The sequence below is a fragment of the Myotis daubentonii genome, chromosome 5, assembly GCF_963259705.1.
Source record: "Myotis daubentonii chromosome 5, mMyoDau2.1, whole genome shotgun sequence".
NCBI lineage: Eukaryota > Metazoa > Chordata > Mammalia > Chiroptera > Vespertilionidae > Myotis > Myotis daubentonii.
Window position 1 is genome coordinate 108,094,396 of NC_081844.1, and position 18,783 is coordinate 108,113,178.

The 18,783-nt window shown below is 51.3% G+C and overlaps 1 pseudogene; it reads right to left on the reverse strand.

Moving 5' to 3' along the window:
* Positions 1 to 456: 456 nt before the first annotated feature.
* Positions 457 to 17,816, reverse strand: LOC132236172 (eukaryotic translation initiation factor 3 subunit M-like; annotated as a pseudogene).
* Between the last annotated feature and the right edge of the window lie 967 nt (positions 17,817 to 18,783).

Consider the following 18,783-nt stretch of genomic DNA (forward strand, 5'->3'; position numbering starts at 1 on the left):
TTATTCACTCATTCGCACGTTCTCTCGGCAAACATTCGCTGAGCGATGCTGCCCACCAGGCTCGGAGCTGTGAGGTCATGAGGTCCTCCCTCTCCAAGTAAAATCATCTGTGGGGCCCTAACCGGTTTGGCTCAGTGGATAGAGCGTCAGCCTGCGGGCTGAAGGGTCCCAGGTTCGATTCCGGTCAAGGGCATGTACCTTGGTTGTGGGCACATCCCTAGTAGGGATTGTGCAGGAGGTGGCTAATGGATGTTTCTAACTCTCTATCCCTCTCCCTTCCTCTCTGTAAAAAATCAATAAAATACATTTTTTTAAAATCATCTGTGGGCCATCTGGGAAGACATCACAGAGACAGGCCAGAAAGATGGGATGTGAACCTCCTGGACCACGGAGACTTTAAGAGGGGCTGAGTGGAAGGCGGTATCTTATTTTATTATTTTATTTTTCCCCCAAATTTCAGCTTAAAATGTTTTACTATCATTTAGATGTTTCCCCAAAAGAAAAATACTGATAGCATAAAAATCCAGGTACCAGAAAGACTCAAAAGGCTGTTTTTCACTTTGTTCAAGTTTTGTTCCCAGGCATTAAGTGTGCCATACAGTTGTTGCCATTGCTGTTTTCCAAATGTCCGATGTGTGCCGTGACCGCAACTGCTTCTCGCCGGGTCTGACCAATGTTGCCGTAGACCACTTTTGTTTTCCCAGCATCAGTAACCAACGTGTCAGCATCATCAGCTCCAAGCTGAAGTCCCTGTTGCATTGTATCAAAAGAAATTTCTTGATTTCCCACTGCCATTCCCATACAAGTAAGTGGTCTCATTTTTGCCACCTTCTGCTCATGTAATAGTCCAGGTGAATCTCTGCAGTCTTTATTATTCTGATAAAACTTGACATATGATGCCAATCTAGCATTCACAAAAATGGTTAAAAGATCATGAATAGGCTCGCCTTCCAAGAGCTTGACTGGTTTCAAAGTAAGAAGAGGGTCGAAGAGAAATGCGTTTGGATCTCTCAATCCTCGTACGATACACCTGTGGGCCTCAACTCGCGCCTGGGAAGCGCCGGCCTCCGTGTAGCTTCCTAGCAAGTCTACCATGACTTTGGAAGCGGCATCACTTTTCCTTACAACCCACACGTGCCTCCTCAAGTAGCCGTAAAAGGGTGTGTGTTTTCTCAGTGGTAAGGTTCCAGTCAGAAATCCATCTTCTAAGCTGACCCGGCTCAGCTGGATGGCCCCACAGGATGCTGCCACTTTAATGAGGCTGCACTATGCTGTATATCTTACAGGCGTATTCTGATCCAGCCCGTGGAAAAGGTTGCTTAGCAACTGCAGCCTCAGAGGTGGGCGTTCACCTTCCCGAAATTTGACCAGCTTTTCACAGAGGTTTTCCATCAGGGCCCCTTGCTTTTCTGGCTCCAAGACCCACAGGAGGGCTGCCACGCTGTTCATCACACTTTCCACATCTTTATCATCTTCCTTCAGACGTGCCTCACAGGTTCAGTGACTGAGCTAAATCTGCATGAAGCCACCGTCTGAGTTCTCCTCTGAAATTTCAGCTCCTTTGGATTTCAGAGAAGCTCAGCAGCCTGGTCGTCCTCACTGATGTCGATGAAGGTGGGGCGCTCCTGCCCGGGCGCAGAGGCCGCTGCACTCGCAAACCACGCCCGGAAGGCGGTATTTTAGATTTTATTTATTTTATATTTTTTAAAATATATTTTATGGATTTTTTACAGAGAGGACGGGAGAGGGATAGAGAGTTAGAAACATGGATGAGAGAGAAACATTGATTCAGCTGCCTCCTGCACGCCCCCTACTGGGGATATGCCCGCAACCAAGGTACATGCCTTTGACCAGAATCGAACCTGGGACCCTTCAGTCCTCAGGCCGATGCTCTATCCACTGAGCCAAACCGGTTAGGGCGGTATTTTAGATTTTAAAATTAAATTGTGCCCTAGGTGGTTTGGCCCAGTGGTTAGAGTGTTGGCCTTCGGACTGAAGGGTCTCAGGTTCGATTCTGGTCAAGGGCACCTACTTCAGTTGCAGGCTCAATCCCCGTTCGGGGCGTGAGGGAGGCCACCAATCGATGTGTCTCTCACATGGATGTTTCTATCTCTGTCTCTCCCCTTCCCTTCCACTCTCTCTCTAAAAAAAAAAAAAAAAAAAAAAAAATCAATGGAAAATATCCTCGGGTGTGAGGATTAACCAAAAAAAATATTTTTAAATTAAATTGTGAAACTTTTATCTATTACCACTCCCTCTCCCTCCTCCATCTCCTTCTTCCAGCCTCTTTTTTCCTTTTTCTTTTGTAAATGCAGAGCCATTGTACTGTTATCAGCATAATTTCTTATTCATGATTTCCTTTCTAACAATAAAAACCTCCTCACATCTCCATTTACGAGGCTATCTGGGGTTATTTGCATTCTGAGAGTTTAAATCAAATATTTTAAGAGCGGTCACGAGGAAAGCAGTAAATCTGTGACCCAGCTCCATCCCACACAAATAATGAAGATCTTGCGCCAAAGCAATAAACAACCGTAAGGCGGCGGCTCATTAGAGTTCGCGATTCATCATCATGACGGACAAGTATTTTAATAAACAGGGAAGCGACGATGAGAAACCACAATGTTTGCCCTTCTTCCTTTTATTCCGTCTTTGCTTTTATTTGGACCTTATCCTGGTGATTTGGGATGATTAGTTCTGGGGATGAGAGAGTTCCGAGGTCTCTGGTTTTGATGCATTAATACAGTCAGACATGAGCTTGCATGGGCAGAGGCAGAAGAAGAAGAAATGCCCTGGTCGGGAACCACTGGGTGAGTCTGAGCCATTTTCCGAAAAGCTCCCATTTCTTTTCCGCACTAATACCCCACCATGTTTGGGCCAAATTATCCTGTATTTCCGGAGATCGGTGACAATCCGTGATTGCCCTGGTGTTGAGGGGGATATAGGGGGGCAACCTGGGGGTGTGGGGGGAGACCAGCAATCTGAACCTGTGCCGGTAGCCAGTATCCTGATGCACACTCTTGTTAGCCTATAATTAAGCCACTGCCCCTTCCTTGGGCAATACTCTGTTTTCCGAAATACCCCCAGTTCACAAGGGCCAAAACCAAGAATTTAACAGCTTAGCCAGAGGGGAGGTCACCGGCACCACCCAGGCCAGGCCTTTGGGTGTAACCTCACGTCCCCCATCCCAGCCCAGAGAGGGACTGCAAAGCCCGAGAAAAGTCCGGAAGCCTGGTCCATATTTGGGGAGACAGAGAAACCAAGGGGATAAATGGGAGAGACCCTCTACATTCGGTACTCGAGCTTTGGAGAGCGACTCCCCTGAGTCACGTACGAGTGCATCTGCAAATAAAGGGTTTTCCCGAATCTTCTGAGTACCCCTTGTGTGTTTTCCGGTCGCCTGGTAAATTCTGCAACAGTGTCACCAGGGTCTCTCTCTTTGTGTGGCCTCTTCAGGAATTGTGATTAGTTCCTCTGGCTGCATAACCAATTACCCCATTCAGCAGCTTAAAACAACAAACATTATCATCTCGAGCAATGTCTGGGGGCCAGGAATTGGAGCCTGGCTTAGCGGGGTGATGAGGTTCACTCCTGGGGTTGCCACGCTGGTGCCGGCTACTGGTGTGAGGCCTCAGTTCTTCTTGGCCGGGGCCTCTGCAGGGCTGCTTGAGTGTCCTCATAACATGGTGGCTGGCTTCACCCAGAGTGGGAGGTGGGAGACGGGAGACCAGCCAGGCGAAGCCACGCCTTCCTTCCTTCATAATCCAGTCTCAGAAGGTAGGTCCTCCATTTCCTCTTGGCCACACAGATCAGCCCTTTCAGAGAGAGGGGACGACCAGGAGGCAAGAGAGGTTGGGAGCTATCCTAGGAGCTGATACCACTCCGGTTCAGTTTCAGGAGTGTGTGTGTGTGTGTGTCCTATTTGGTTCCAGAACTTTCTTTGAAATCCCTGGGAAAGAATGGTCTTTTCTGCAGCAAGGCTAGTAACTAAGCCTGGGTAACACGGACCCAAGAGGCCTTTCTCAGGCCTTCCCCATGCCTTCCCATCCCCCCCAAAATATATACACACTTTGAATAATTATTAATTCCAATGGGTTAAATCTGAAAAGAAAGAAATATCAATTGGTCTATGAGCTGTTAAGTGTGTATACATTTTTTGGGACACCCATATACCTCTTATGAAAATTATAAAAACTAGAGGCCTGGTGCACAAAATTTGTGCACAGGTAGGGTCCCTAGGCCTGGCCGGAGATCAGGGCCGGTTGGGGCCTTCTGGCTGCCAGCTGGGGCCTTCCTTCATTCCGTGCTGCCCACTGGTGGTCAGCACACGTCGAACTCCCGGTCGAACTCCGAGGGGACAATTTGCATATTAGCCTTTTATTATATAAAAGGATAATATACATATTTTTTTATAGAGATAGTTGAAGGTTATTCCTAATGTTGCCACTGAGAAGAAACTCTTGCTAACATCGTGGGGTATTTCTTTTCCTTCCTCCTGGTCTCTGTCCATGTCTGTCTGGCTTTCCCTCTCTTCCCACAGCCCCCCATCCATCAGCGTTTTCATAGCAAGACATTTAAATTGATCTCAATATTGCACCTCTTCTGTGGCACAAAACTAAAAATAATAGCTCGTGAGTCACAGTATCTGCAGGCTCGTTTCCCAGGAACCTGGGTGCTGGGAGCAGGCTCATTGCTGACTCCCCAAGAGCCCAGCCCCTCCGGGGTAGGGCCCTGGTCCACCTGCTCCCCTGGGGGCTGGCAGGACAACCCGGGCCCTGAGGAGTGGGCTACCAGCCTCCAAACCTTCAGCCAGGGGCCGTGGGTCTGGGGGAGGCTCGAGGGAGGGGCATCCGTGAACTCTGAGAGCCCAGGGCCGGGGGCAGGTTGGCCTCTGACGGGGCAGGGCTCCTGTTTGCCCTTCTGCCCTGGCTTCCAAAGCTTGGTCTCTTTCTGGGGTCAGCTACAAGGGGGGGACCCCTAGAGCAGACTTGGGTCGCTTCTCATGGCAGCTAGATCAATGAAGTTGTGGACTGACCGACTCTTCTGATCCCACACCCACCCTCCCTCAGGATTCTGCTCTCTTGGTTGCAGTAGCCATGGGGCCTGGTGCGCCCTCCCTCAGGCCATGGCAAAGCTGGGTACACCCCCACACCCCCACCAATACACAAACCTTCGGGCCCTGCTGGAGCAGGTACAAGCAGTGGGGGGGCAGGGGGAGGAGGAGGAGGAGGAGGAAGCCTGTCTGTTGTAGCTGAGTCTTGGCCGGGTGCCCACTGATGCCAGCTTCTGCCCAGCCCTGCTCTCCGTCTCTCCCCTCCTCCTCCTCCCCCTCCTCCCCCTCCTCCTCTTCCCCCTCCTCCCCATCCACTTTTGGGGCTACCCCCCACAGGCCCCACCAGCTCTGTTCACCCCCATCATGCCCCTCCCCCAAGTCACTCCTGACCCCCAGCCCCCTTCCCCCAGCCATCACCTCCAACTGCGGCGATTCCCCAGCACACCTGGTTCTACGGGGGTGACTGGGGGCCCAGGCGGCTTCAGCATGGCGCTGGTCACAGAAAGCCCACAGCTGGGACCAGAGGGTGGGAACCTTCAGCCTCAGCCCCCAAACTCCAGGGAGGGAGACTGAGTTATACAAGTTCAACGCAGACTGGAAGCTTCTGGTTGGGAACTGGGAGGCGCTGGGAGGTGGAGGGGGCACAGAGCTCCGGGCCCTCCCTGAGACTGTCCTGTGAGCCTCTCCGCGCTGCCCCGAGCTGTGCTCTTTATAACAAACCAGTCGGCGTTAGTACGTTTCTCTCGAGCGTCTCTCGAGCTTGTGAGCCGTCGAGTGGATTACGGAACCCGAGGAGGAGGCTCCCCAAATGTACGGCTGTTTGGTCCCTGGGACTTGCGACCAATGTCTGACGTCTGGGGGCAGTCGTGGGGCTGAGCCTCACCCTGCGGGATCTGCACCGACTCCCACAGTTAGTGTCAGGACAGGACCGAGCTGTGGGCACCCGGTGGATGTATGCAAGCGGAGAACTGGATGTGACATCACATTCCCGCTGTCAGGAAGGAAAGAGACACCAGGCAACCCCAGCACATGAACCTTTGGAAATGGATTTGAGAGAACAGGAAACCTGGGGTCTTGAGATGTGCGATGATCCTCTCAATCAGCGCCCCCCCACAGCTCCCCCCACTCAGCTCCCACCCACTCAGCACCTCCCCACTCACTCCCCCATCTCACTCCCCGCCACTCAGCTCCCCACCCACTCAGCACCTCCCCACCCACTCAGCACCTCCCCACTCACTCCCCCCATCTCACTCCCACCTACTCAGCTCCCAGTACAGGTTTCACAGTCCACTGACCCACCACCACTCAGCTCCCCGCCCTTCACGTGTGCCCCTCCTGGTTCCCCCTAGGAGGGGCCAGGGCCATTGGCACCGAGTGTCCTGGCGTCATGGGCTGCGAGGGGAAGAGCCGGGGTCCCTGGTGCTCTGCCACACAGGAGCCCACAAATCACCCTCTTCTTTTGGTTGTTGCTGAGGTCCGATGCTCGCTCTGCTGAACGTGTTTCCTGCCGCAGATGGAAACCGGCTTCTATGCTGCTCATTCGGAGAAGGGAGCCTCCCTTGGAACACAGGTTGCAGTTATTAAGTCGCAGCCAAGGAAACACAGCCAATATCTCGCCTTTGCGAGCCCGCCGGAGCGGAGCTATTAATTTGGAGTCTAGTACATCGAGGCCCCAGGAACCCGGTCCTCCGTCTTGCCCTGCAACCGCATTGCTGCTCAAGTGGGGACTCATTTCTCATCCAAATAATTCTTGGCTCTGTCAAAATAATAATATAAACACCCCCCGCTTCTCAGCGTGAGTTCTGGCCAGGAACAGCCAGAAATGTTCTGCTCTTAAATTCTTCCCCTGAGCTAAGTAGGCCGGCATTCATCAAGAGGCACACAGTCTGTTTCCTTCACACCGCTGGGCTGCCTTCCTGTGTTCATTCAGAGAGCGAGCCTGTCTCCAGAGAAGAAAGGGAGGAGAGAAGGAGAGAAGGAAGGGGGGGAGCGAGGACCGGAGAGAGGGAAAGGTGGTTGAATGCTCCCTCAGGACCCAGAGCAAGGACTCCGACATTCTGGCGTCCACCAGGCCTGGACGGGGATGGGGGGAGGAGGGGACAGGGAGCCACGGAGCCCTGAAATCCGCCCCGTGTCCTTTGACAGCTCAGAGGCTCAGTTTCCTCGCGTAGATAATGCGAGTTATCACATCCCTTACAGGATTGTCACAGGGGAAAGAATAGGAAACAAGCCATTCCTTAACAAGGGCTAAAAGGCTTGAACAGACACTTCAGCGCAGTAAGTACATGGCTGGCCAGGAAGCGAATGACAAGATGTTCCCCATCGCCCGTCGCGAGGGAACTGCCATGCACACCGCAGGAGGCCCTGTGACCGCGAGAGACGGACAGGAGCGGAACGCTCGCCCGGCCGCTCCGGAAGACAGTTTCCTACAAAGTCAGAGCTGGCTCCGGCCTGCGGCCCTGCTGAACGTGGCCCAAGATCCCTGTGCAGGCCCGCGTGTGCCTGTAGGATGCTCAGCAGCACTCCCCTCCCACACCCCAGGTGTGACAACCAAGGCAGCCCGGGCATCAGTGAATGTCCCCTGAGGGTCAAGGTCACCTGCACTGAGAGCCATCAAGTGAAAGGCACTGAGCATCTGACCCAGGCTTCGCATCCCCGGCACCTACCCGAGAGAACTGTCCCCACAAAGGCCTGTTCTCTGACTCCAGGCAGCTCTAACGTCACTGCCCTGAACCAGAAATGACCCAAAGTCCCTCCGAGGTGTGTGAGTAAAGCTGCATGTGTGTTATGCTGAGTGAAAGGAGCCAGACGCAAAAGGCAACACAGATGAGTCCATTGGCGTGACCATCTGGAAAAGGCAGAACTCGCTCTTTCGGAGAACAAGTCTATTTGTGGGGACGGTGGTGGGGGAGGGGGCGGGCCCATTCCAAAGGGGCACCAGGGAATTTTATTTTTAATATGTATTTTTTATTGATTTCAGAGAGGAAGGGAGAGGGAGAGGGAGATAGAAACATCAATGATGAGAGAGAATCATTGATTGGCTGCCTCCTGCACGCCCCACACGGGGGATGGAGCCCACAACCTGGGCCTGTGCCCTGACCTGGAATCGAACCGTGACCTCCTGGTTCGTAGGTCGATGCTCAACCTCCGAGCCACACCTGCGGGCACGCCAGGGAATGCTTTAGCACAATGGAAATGCTCTGTATCTTGACTGTGGCAGGGACACATGGTAGGCGGTTGTCAAAACTCATAGAAATGTACAAGATAGACTGTACAAGAAGTGGAGTGAATAATTCTATTATATGTAAATTATGCCTCAAGAAATCTGATCTCCAAAAAAAAAAAAAAAGGGAGAGAAGGAAGGAGGGGGGAAGGGAGATTGAAAATCACATCTCCCAGTGCCCAGATGACAAACACCCAACAAACTGAAGCGTTCTAAATCACCCCTGTTCTAGAGAGAGACAAGAAGACAGGGACAGTTGGACAAGCACAGTGACCTGACAAGACCCAGCATTAGGACCCCATTTGGGGTGGAGAGCTGGGGGTCCCCACCAAACATACTCTGAACCCTTCCCCCTACCCCCCAAGAACACTTCCCTGACACCCTGCACGAAGGAGGCACGGTTCTGGAAGGTGACTGTCGGAGTCTCGGGCCGGAGTCCCCCGCACCCCAACACATACATATTCAGACGGGGGGACGTGGGGGGCTTGTTCAGAATAAACAGTGTACGGGCCTAACTCAGAGGGCCCAGCAGACCCGAATCTCTTCCTCCTGCCATGTCCAGGCTTGGATTTCCACTCCAGAGGGAGGGGCGGGTTGTTTATCTGCCTGCACTGCCCCCACCCACGGGCAAGGCCTCTGAGACAGGAAGCCCACGGTACTTACCCTCAGCGCTTAGTACAGGGCGGAGGGCACACAGGAGGCGGAAATCCAACGAGTGCTCCGCTCTCGGCCCCTTGATGAGTGAAGAAATGAAAGCTCGGATAAGCTCATCAAATAAGCGCACGGGTAAGCCAGTCAATGACACAGGCCTCGGCTCTGCTGATGACAGTCTCCGGTTAGCTCTGTGGGAACACCTGGAAAACTCCGCAAACAGGGTCGGCACCAAGAAAGCCAAGGCCGATGGCTTCCCATCGTCAGCTTGGGCGCCGTGTAGTTGCAGCCGGTCTGGGTTTCACAGCCCCTGAGCGGCCACCGTTCAGCATCCCCTTCCTTCCCCAGTCGGTGCGGACACGCCCTGGGCAGGCCCAGGGGACAGAGAGGCAGGCGGCCTGCGGTCAGTCCCAGGGCTGATGTTGGGAGGGGAAGCTCAGGGCGCCGCAGCCAAGCACAGGGGGGCCTCGCGGGAATCAATCTCCCGGACCTTTCCCAGCGCGAGAGGGCAGCTGTAATCACAGACTTCCCCTCCAGCCTGGCCTGGCAAAGACCCCCTCCTTCTCATTTCACAGAAAAAGAAGAAAAGGTTCCCTGACTCTAACTCATTGGTTCTCAACCTTGGCCGCACATTAGAATCACCTGGGAATCTTTTTAAAATCCTGATTTCTGGGCCTCATCCTCCGGAAATTCTGTTTCTTTCTTACTAATGTTGTGGCCCCACCCCATAACAAAGAAACAGAATTTCCGGAGGATGAGGCCCAGAAATCAGGATTTTAAAAAGATTCCCAAGTGATTCTAATGTGCGGCCAAGATTGAGAACCACTGCCTTAGACCCTGCTCCACCTAACATTCATTCCAGGCAGAAACCTCTCTCAGTGCTATTTCTTACAAGCAGCCTGCCTTGGAAAGGCCAATGGAAGTTGTCAGCTGAGGGAAGTTTCTGGATGATGGATCATTATGTAAATTTTGGCACCAACTCTGCAGCTCCAAGCAAAGAGGGAGGGTTGCTACGACAAGACCCCTTTCCTTTCCACCTACTTATTTTAGGAACCGGTATATATATGGTTCATAAAATATGTTTTTATTTATTTCAGAGAGAGAGGAAGAGAGAGGGGGAGATAGAAACATCAATGATGAGAGATAATCATTCATCAGCTGCCTCCTGCACGCCCCCTACAGGATTGAGCCTGAACCCCGGGCATATGCCCTGACTGGGAATCGAACCATGATCTCTTGGTGCATGGGGTGACATTCAACCAATTGAACCGCACAGGCCGGACATGAATCAGTATATAGTTTTAACCTTACACTAAAAAACAGAAAAAATGGCGCTGCCCGGTGGCTCACTGGGGCACGAGTAGCCCTCAGCCACGGTGCCTGAGCCGACAGTAGGAAGAAAGACAGTTTCCATCCGTCTGGAGAGATGCAATTCTAACCAGTTTTGTTCTTATGCTTAATAATTACTTATAAAACTGTGTAATGTATTGGTTTTGATAAATGGGATACTCATAATTGCACTGTTAGCTCAAACCAGAAAAAAAAATTTTATTTTAATTCCAGAGCTTTATGGTCACAGGTAATTAAAAAATGTAATTTTAACTGATCCTTTCTGCTGAGAGAATTATGATGGGATAATTAATAAAATACTTTCAGGCATAACATATATTGCAGGAGAACACGATTCCACGGGGGAAATGGAATGGAAATTCGAGTTCGAGGAGAGACACACGAGTTACAAAGCTGCCGGCTGTTAAAAAGGAGCTGGTCCCTGGGTCCCACTGAACAACGGTGGCCATCAAATCACTGTGGCATTTCGGTTTCCTTGGATACCTTTCCAAAGGGTGACAGTTTTACTTTTTAAGTGTCAATATTTTACAATGCAGAGCAAATGTTAGCCTCTGCAGCCATTTAAATTTATGGAAGATTTTTAGATGTCAATTAAAAATATGTGAGAGGGTACAAAGTATTTTAAATTCTTTGTGGTGGTGGAAGAAGGTACATAAGCAAATAATAATTAATAATAAAAATTTCTGCCCTCAGAGGACCCCTCAGACTCTTACCTTGAGACCACTAACTTTTTAAAAAAATATATATTTTTTTATTGATTTCAGAGAGGAAGGGAGAGGGAGATCGGAACATCAATGATGAGACAGAATCATTGATGGACTGTTTCCTGCAGGCCCCCTACTGGGGAAGGAGCCCACAACCCGGGCATGTGCCCTTGACCAGAGTTGAACCCGGGACCCTTCAGTCTGCAGGCCGACACTCTATCCACTGAGCCACACCAGCCAGGGCGAGACCATTAACTCTCATTTTGCAAAAAGTGCTAACAAGTCTCCCTTTTCTAGCTTCCCAGCCAGCAGCTACTAGAAGAGGCAAAATAAAATAAAAATGGGGGGAAGGTGTCTGCCTGCAGGGATACCTACAGGTGGCAACAGTAGCTCCCCGGTTAGGAGGGAGGACACAGAATCTGAGGGTCAGGTGTGCCTGGCTCTCTCAGGGTAGAACAGACACCTGTCAGGCTGGCCCAGTGACGGGGCTGCCCAGCAGGAACCATGTGGTCACCATCGCTGTGTCAGCTACGAGAGACTGAGCCGCAGGCCGAGGCACTGCTGGGCGATTAAGGTACATTCTAGATACACTTCCACGAAAGGCCTCGCTCGGCTCGCAGCGTCTCCCAGGGCAAGCGGCAATGCCCCAGGGAAAAGGATTCCAACAGAACCCGGTCGGCAAGGTGTGCTCGGGTGTGAGGTGGCCCTTCCAGCCCCAAGGACTCGGGGATCACAACACAAGCGCCTGCAAGAAGGGGCTGGGGGTCCAGTGAAGGCGTCAGATCCCCGTTCCCAGTGGCCTGGGTCAATGGGGACAACAGGCGCCGGCAGCTTCCAGGTTTTCTCTCAAAGACCCCTCACCACTATTTTACGGGGCAAAGGCCGCCCAATGACATCAGGTCTTAATCCCTGGAACCTGTCACTTTGCAAAGAAAAAGGGTTTTGGTGTGTTTTGTGTTTGTTTTTTAAATGCAATGAAGTTCAGGGTATTGAGATAGGGGGTGAGCCTGAGTTCTATCCTGTGGGCCCCAAATACAGTCACAAGTGTCTTCATTCGTGGGAGGCAGAGGGAGAGGTGGCACAGGCAGAAAAGAAGGTGGCGTGAAGGCAGAGACAGACGAGCCGAGGACCGCCAGCCACCGGGCATGTGCCCCGATCGGGAATCGAACCACAACCCTCCCGGTTCATAGGTCGACGCTCAACCACTGAGCCACACCGGCCGGGCGATGCAGTGATTTTTGGCTCTTCTTTCAACGGCCACACAGAAGTACGTGCTTGGATTTGGGACGTAAGGGGCATCTTTGTGGTGAACACAAGCACTAACGTGATATTAATCTGTCACTGGAACGAGGGCCCTGCTTTTACTGCCTCGCACCGAACTGGATCATTTTGCCCAGATGTTAGGCTTTGGTGAAAATATCCAAATGTCTCTGTTACGGGCCGGTTCCGTCCATGTCACCCCTGGAATCTAACCGGAACACCCAAGTCAGCTCCTGGATGTCGGGACGCGGGAGAATGAAACGGAGGAACAGCTGCTCACGTCTTTAATGTCTGCTCTTTGCCATGTGACCAAATTATTCCTCAGCAATGGCTGTAGCGGAGACCCGTTTATTTCATTTAAACGCTTAACGCATTTTCCTGCTTGAAATAAATGGGGCCCGGGAAGGATTCCTTTCCAGGAAGTCCTGGGATTGGCTTCCTGCCTCGATGTGAAACACACCCCCGGCTGTTAGGAACCGGGGCCGCGGGAGAGAAACCTGGGGCCCAGGGAGAGAAAGCGCGCCTCGCGAAGGGAACTTGCCTGGAGCTTTTATAATAAGAACCTCTTCCTTCTCTCTCACAGGGTCGGCTGGGTTTCCCAGAACACAATACAGCGAAAGTCTTTTGTTTCATGGCAAATCCTGAGACATGGACGCTCTTCAAGCGTCAGACGGGGTTTCTCACACTCTGATCACGTCTGTGACGCCGGAGGGGCGCCCAGACGCCTCTTTCGAAAAGGACCTCAGCCCTTTCCTCCTATTTGCGATGCTTAGTGGGAGGGAGAGACGCCGGCTCTGGTGGGCGTGGGAAAGCTAGTCAGTGAGCCCCCGAGATGGACGATCACGGAATTGCGTGGAAATTCATCTTTTCTTACTCAAAATAATCGCTTTGCTGCAGATTTTTAAATACATTTGAAAAAGCAGCTCAAATCGGAAGGCGTGAGGCTCTGTAAGGCGTGGGGTTCTCTGTGTAACTGGTGTGACATTTCAGGTAAACAGAGGTGCAGACTGGCTGGTATGTGATGCGAGGTCGTCTCCTTGACCCGGCTGCTAAGCTTGCTCCGGCTGCTAAGCTTGCTCCAGGAGAGGTGTGATGCTCTAATGATGGGATCTTTCTAAAAGTTCCCAAATCGGGCTTAATTCTCAGCCATGTGCCATCTGGCAAGTGACGCATACAATTTTTATTTCTAGACGCGCTCATCTTGGTTGATGAGTAGCTCGCCGACGTGGCTTCTCCCATGAAGGTGTAGCCAGGGAAAGCGACAGGAACAGGAGCCATGGGTTCAATAAGCAGCAGCTGGGCCCCTGATTCCAAACGCCATGGAAGGCAGAGGAAAGGGGACGAAGGCTGCGAGGAATGGGAATCCGACGATTCAGCAGCGTCCTGAGCAGCTGCCGACTCAGGCTATGTTTATTGATTTAAGAGAGAGAGAGAGAGAGAGAGAGAGAGAGAGAGAGAGAGAGAGAGAACTATCCATTGGTTGCTCCCCGTACGTACCCAGACTGGGGATAGAACCTGCAACCTAGGTATGTGCCTTGACCAGAAATTGAACCCGCAGCCTTTTGGTGCATGGGAGGATGCTCCAACCAATTGAGTCACCAGGCCTGGGCGTGTTATGTATATTCATAATTTTATTTGGTTTTTCTCCTCTGATTTTGGAGGAGAGGAGAATAAAGGAGACAGAGGATGACTTAGAGTGTGTCCAATGTATGCAGAGAATAGTTAATTATTAAGGAGTGATATGAGGGCTTTCATTATTCTGAACAACCCTCCCACCCCCAAAACTTCAAATATTCCAATTTTTGAAATAAATGTTTAGCCTAAACTCCTTTTAAGGTGCTTTTCTAATTGCAATATTTTAGTTAGATAAGTGACATGTTATCCATCAGTGCCATTTAAAATACTGACATGTATAAGATTATGAGAAAAAGTTTAGTTATTGCATATAACAGATGGGAGGTATTTTATTTTATTCACAGGGGAATGTACCTGGCTCTCGAAAAATCATGGCAACAATAAAGAATTAAGTGTTGATAATTTTTTTTTTCTCCAGGTAAGGCTCGAACTCACAACCTCGGCATTATAAGATAATTTTTTTTAAAGGCTTTTCTGCTGTTAACATTAAGGGAAGCTGGGTGAAAAGGATATGGGAATCCTTTGTAGAACCTTTGCTACTTTTCTGTAAGTCTATAATTACTCAAAAATAAAAAGTTAATTAAAAAAAGAGATTATTCTGCATCCTCATTAGAATGGCTAAAATTAAAAGGAGGAACAATACCAGATAGTAACAAGGACCCCAAGAAGCTGGAAGGTCAACTGATCTACCATTTGGGGGAAAAGTTTGGCACTTTTACTGAAGTCATTCATGTTGTCAATCCAGGTATATACCCCACAAAAGCAAGTGCTTATGTTCAAGGAAAGACCTGTACCTGAAGGTTCACAGCAGCATTCTTCTTCTTCTTTTTTTTTAAAGCAGTATTCTTCTTAATAGCCTATTACAAACTGAACTGTGTTCACCCCAAAATTCATAGGTTTAGGCTCTAACCCTCACCATGACCGTATTGGGAGAGGGCCCTTACGGAAGTACTAGTAATTACAGTTAAAGGAGGTCATAAGGATGAGACCCTGCTTGATCCGGTCTGACTGGTCTTCTTATTAGAAGAGGAAGAGACACCGAGGATGGACGCCCAGAGAAAAGGCCACGTGAGGACACAGGGAGAGCTGGCCACCTGCAAGCCAAGGAGGGAGGCCTCGTAGAAACCAACCCTGCTGACACTTCGATCTTGGCCTTCCAGCCTCTAGCACTGCAGAATCGATTTCTGTTGATGAAGCCGTGCTGTGCGTGGCAGCCCCGGCAGACTAACGCGTAGCCCACGCTGGAACCAACCCAGCGCCCGCCGAGAGCAGGATGCACGGAATGGGTTGCATATGTTCATACCACAGAATAATATGTTCGCATGAAAAAGAGCAAACTATTGACACGTGTGACCTCATGGGTCAGCGGTTCTCAACCTGTGGGTCGCGACCCCTTTGGCGGCCGAAGGACCCTTTCCCAGGGGTCGCCTAAGACCATCCTGCATATCAGATATTTACATGACGATTCCTAACAGTAGCAACATGACAGTTATGAAGTAGCAACGAAAATAATTTTATGGTTGGGTCACAACATGAGGAACTGTACTTAAAGGGCCAGAAGGTTGAGAACCACTGTCATGGGTGAATCTGAAAACACATTGAGTAAAAGAAAATACTCTTAGGTTTCAGTTGTAGGAAGTTTAAAACCAGGGAAGCCTCTTAGGCAATAGAGGTCAGGACAGTGGTGACTTTGGGGTTCTGGCTGGAAAGGGACGCGAGGGTCTCTCTGGGGTGGCAGATGTTCGGCATCTTGACCTGGTGGTGGTTCCATGGGGCCCATGCATAGAAAATCACTGAGCCGTGCACTGCGATCTGCCCACTTGGTCACAGTATGTGTCTATAAGAAGTGAAAAGACAGACAGACGGAAGGAGGAAGAAGAGTCGTCCTGCCCCCATCGACTTTACGCTTTTCAACCAACAGCTCTGTTGCATGAACACAACCTCGGGCATCTCATCTCCATGTGGGAGGGACAGTGACAGCCCCTCTCCGCATGCCAGGAGCCCCCTCCCGTGCCCCGCCTCTCCGATGATAGCACTTAGGACGTGTAAGCCTTAAAAGGAAGCGAATTAAAATATCAAGACAGTAGAAATGAGTCTTAAAGCCCAAACATCAGTTCGAGTTTGAAAATTAAGTCGGACTTCCTTGAACATCGGTGTTAAGAGCCCGGTAAGCTCCCTTTCATGAAAGGGCTGCTTAAATATTGCATGCCAGGCCCTCTCCCCGGGATTGCAGGCAGCCAGCGTTTCATCTTCTGCCTCCATCAAAGGCAGGAGGGCTTCATCACAGATGCAGAGAGTGAGTGTTGGCGGCTCCCCGGAGGCCAGCCCACGGAATTCATATCTTCTATATGCAACTGATGAAACGTGGAATAAAATAAGGCAGGCGTGATGCAGAGAAAAATGGGGGCTGCAGTCAACTAGGGCTGTGACTGTGTGAGGTGAGGTTGGCCCCTGTGGTGGGTGCAGCCAGGGGGGCCTCCTGGAGGAGGTGAGTGTTGAGATGGGACTGCATTCAGTAATAATAATAATAATAATAAATAGTCTTGGTTTAAATTCTGCCTACAAGCAGACCCTGAGACAAGGATTCAAGGGAACGTAGTTTATTTGGGAGGCACTGGGAATACCTCCCAAATAGAATAGATGAGTGAGGAAATGGGAAAGGGACAAGAAGACAGCCAATACAGGGTGTGATGACAAGCCAGCCTCCACCATGGACAACTGGGGCCCTGGGCCACACTGTGGAGCACCAGCCTGGAGTCGCCCACCCGAGAGGGAGAGAGCTGGTGTTTGCACACTGTTGGCTGAAGGCAGCTGAGAGGGGATGGCATTTTCCCCTGCATGCCCATCACGCTCCAGGCACTGTCGCAGCAGGCTCCGGCTGCCAGGAAAGCCACAGGCAGAGGGACACAGATGGTGCCAGGCGGCAGGATGCAGGTGGGAGGCGCCAGGTGCAGGATGGCCCGGCTCCTGTGGTCGCTATGCACTGTGTCCCCACCATGGACCAGGCACTTTACCTGAGCTTCCAGGTCATCCAGGCAGCTCCTGACATGAAAACTGAGTTCCAGAGAGGTCGAGGGATTGGCACAGGTGGGAACATTGGGATTGACCCCGAGGCTATGTCAGCCACAGGCTCGAGCCAGCAGACGAGCTGACAGGTGTGAGACAGCTGCCCTCCACCCTCCTTCTCCATCCACGCCTGCGCCTCCTCATCTCACCTGAAATGTTCCAGCACAGATTTTGAGGCCTGATCGAGGAAGAGCTGTTCAGTAACTGAAAGGAGAAACACACGCTCTGAGGGCTCAGAAAAGCCAGTGGCAGGAAAAGGAGGAAACAACCCAAGTGTCCATCAGTGGATGATGGGTAAATGCACTGAGTCCATCATGCCGTGGAACATTACTCACCCAAGAAAAGGAGCAACCTCAAACACAGGGTGCCAGGGAACGAAGCCAGACATCAAAGGCCGCATACCTTATGAACCTACTTACATGGAACACCTGAAATGGACAAACTCATGGAGACAGAATGTAGATTAGAGGTGGCCAGGGGCTGGGGGAGGGGGGAGACTGGGGAGTCATCGGTTAACGGGTACAGAGTTTGGGCTGTGGAAAAGGTTTTAGAACTAGATGGTGGTGATGGCTGCATAACATAGTGAATGCACTTAATGTCACTGAATTGTATACTGCAAGGTGGTTAAAATGGCAAGCTTTATATTTATATATATTCTAGCACATTTACAAAAATTAATCATGTAATATACCGAAATCATTGGCTTGCGCATGGGAAGTGGGTGCGTTGTAGGAAGTGTGAATTCTGTCTCAGTAAAGCTGTTTAAACGCCCAGGGGCAGGTGTGGGTTCTGCAGGAAGGCCCGTCTCCTGCTCACCTGGCTTCCTGCTGCCATTCCTGACGGAAAGGCCGGTGCTGTGGACGGCACGGGTCATGTTGGCGGCAGCTGCCTCATCCAGCACGACGCTGGCCAGTCAGGCAAACGTGGGGACGTACAGAGGGTCCCTTCCGAGTTGGGGGGAGGCCCCCCTCGAAGGCCACATTCCTGGAGGCCACCGCAGAGCCCCATGGTTTCCTGGGCCAGTAACCGAGAGGTTGCAGCTGGCCGTGAGCTCGGACGGCCGACTTGCTGCAGTGTGGTGCTCTGCTTGGCCAGGACGGCTTAAATGTTTTCAATAAATACAGCTTTGTTCTGCTTTCTGGTTATATAAAAACACATGTTCATTGTAAAAGAAATTGCAACAATATAGAAAATTATCCAACAGGAAAACGGCCTGGGTGCCACCGTTAACATTTTGAGGACCATTATTTCGTGCATCTCTAGAAGCATTTACACGCACCTCCACGCGCGCGCGCGCACGCGCACACACACACACACACACACACACACACACACACGTTCATCCATGGGCTTGTGTAAAGCACATTATATCACAGACATTTTTTTTTATTGCCATTCCTTCCTGCCCGTCTCTTCCCTCGCCTCTGGCCGATGTGAACAGCCCGGTGTACGTCTCAATCCATGCCCTTCGGAACTCATTCGTGAGCCAGCACAGAGCCGTCTATCTGGTCTGCTTTGCTGCGGAACAAGCCGCCCACGGTTGGTGGCGTGGGGCACAACCGCTGGAGGAAGCTCCTGGCCTCTGAGGGCCTGGGATCCAGGCAGGGCACATGGACTGGCCCACGTGTCGGAAGGCCTCAGCTGGGAAGACTCGGCAGCGGGGGCTGAGGGGGCCACCTGGCGGCTTCGCCACTCGCACAGCTGCTGTCGGGCAGGGGTGTCTTGGAGGCTGGGCTCAGCTGGAACTGTTGCCTGGAACCTAAACATGGTTCCTCGTGTCGCTTGGACTCCCTCACAGCATGGCTGCTAATTGATGCGCGGGAGGGTCCCAAGAGGCACCC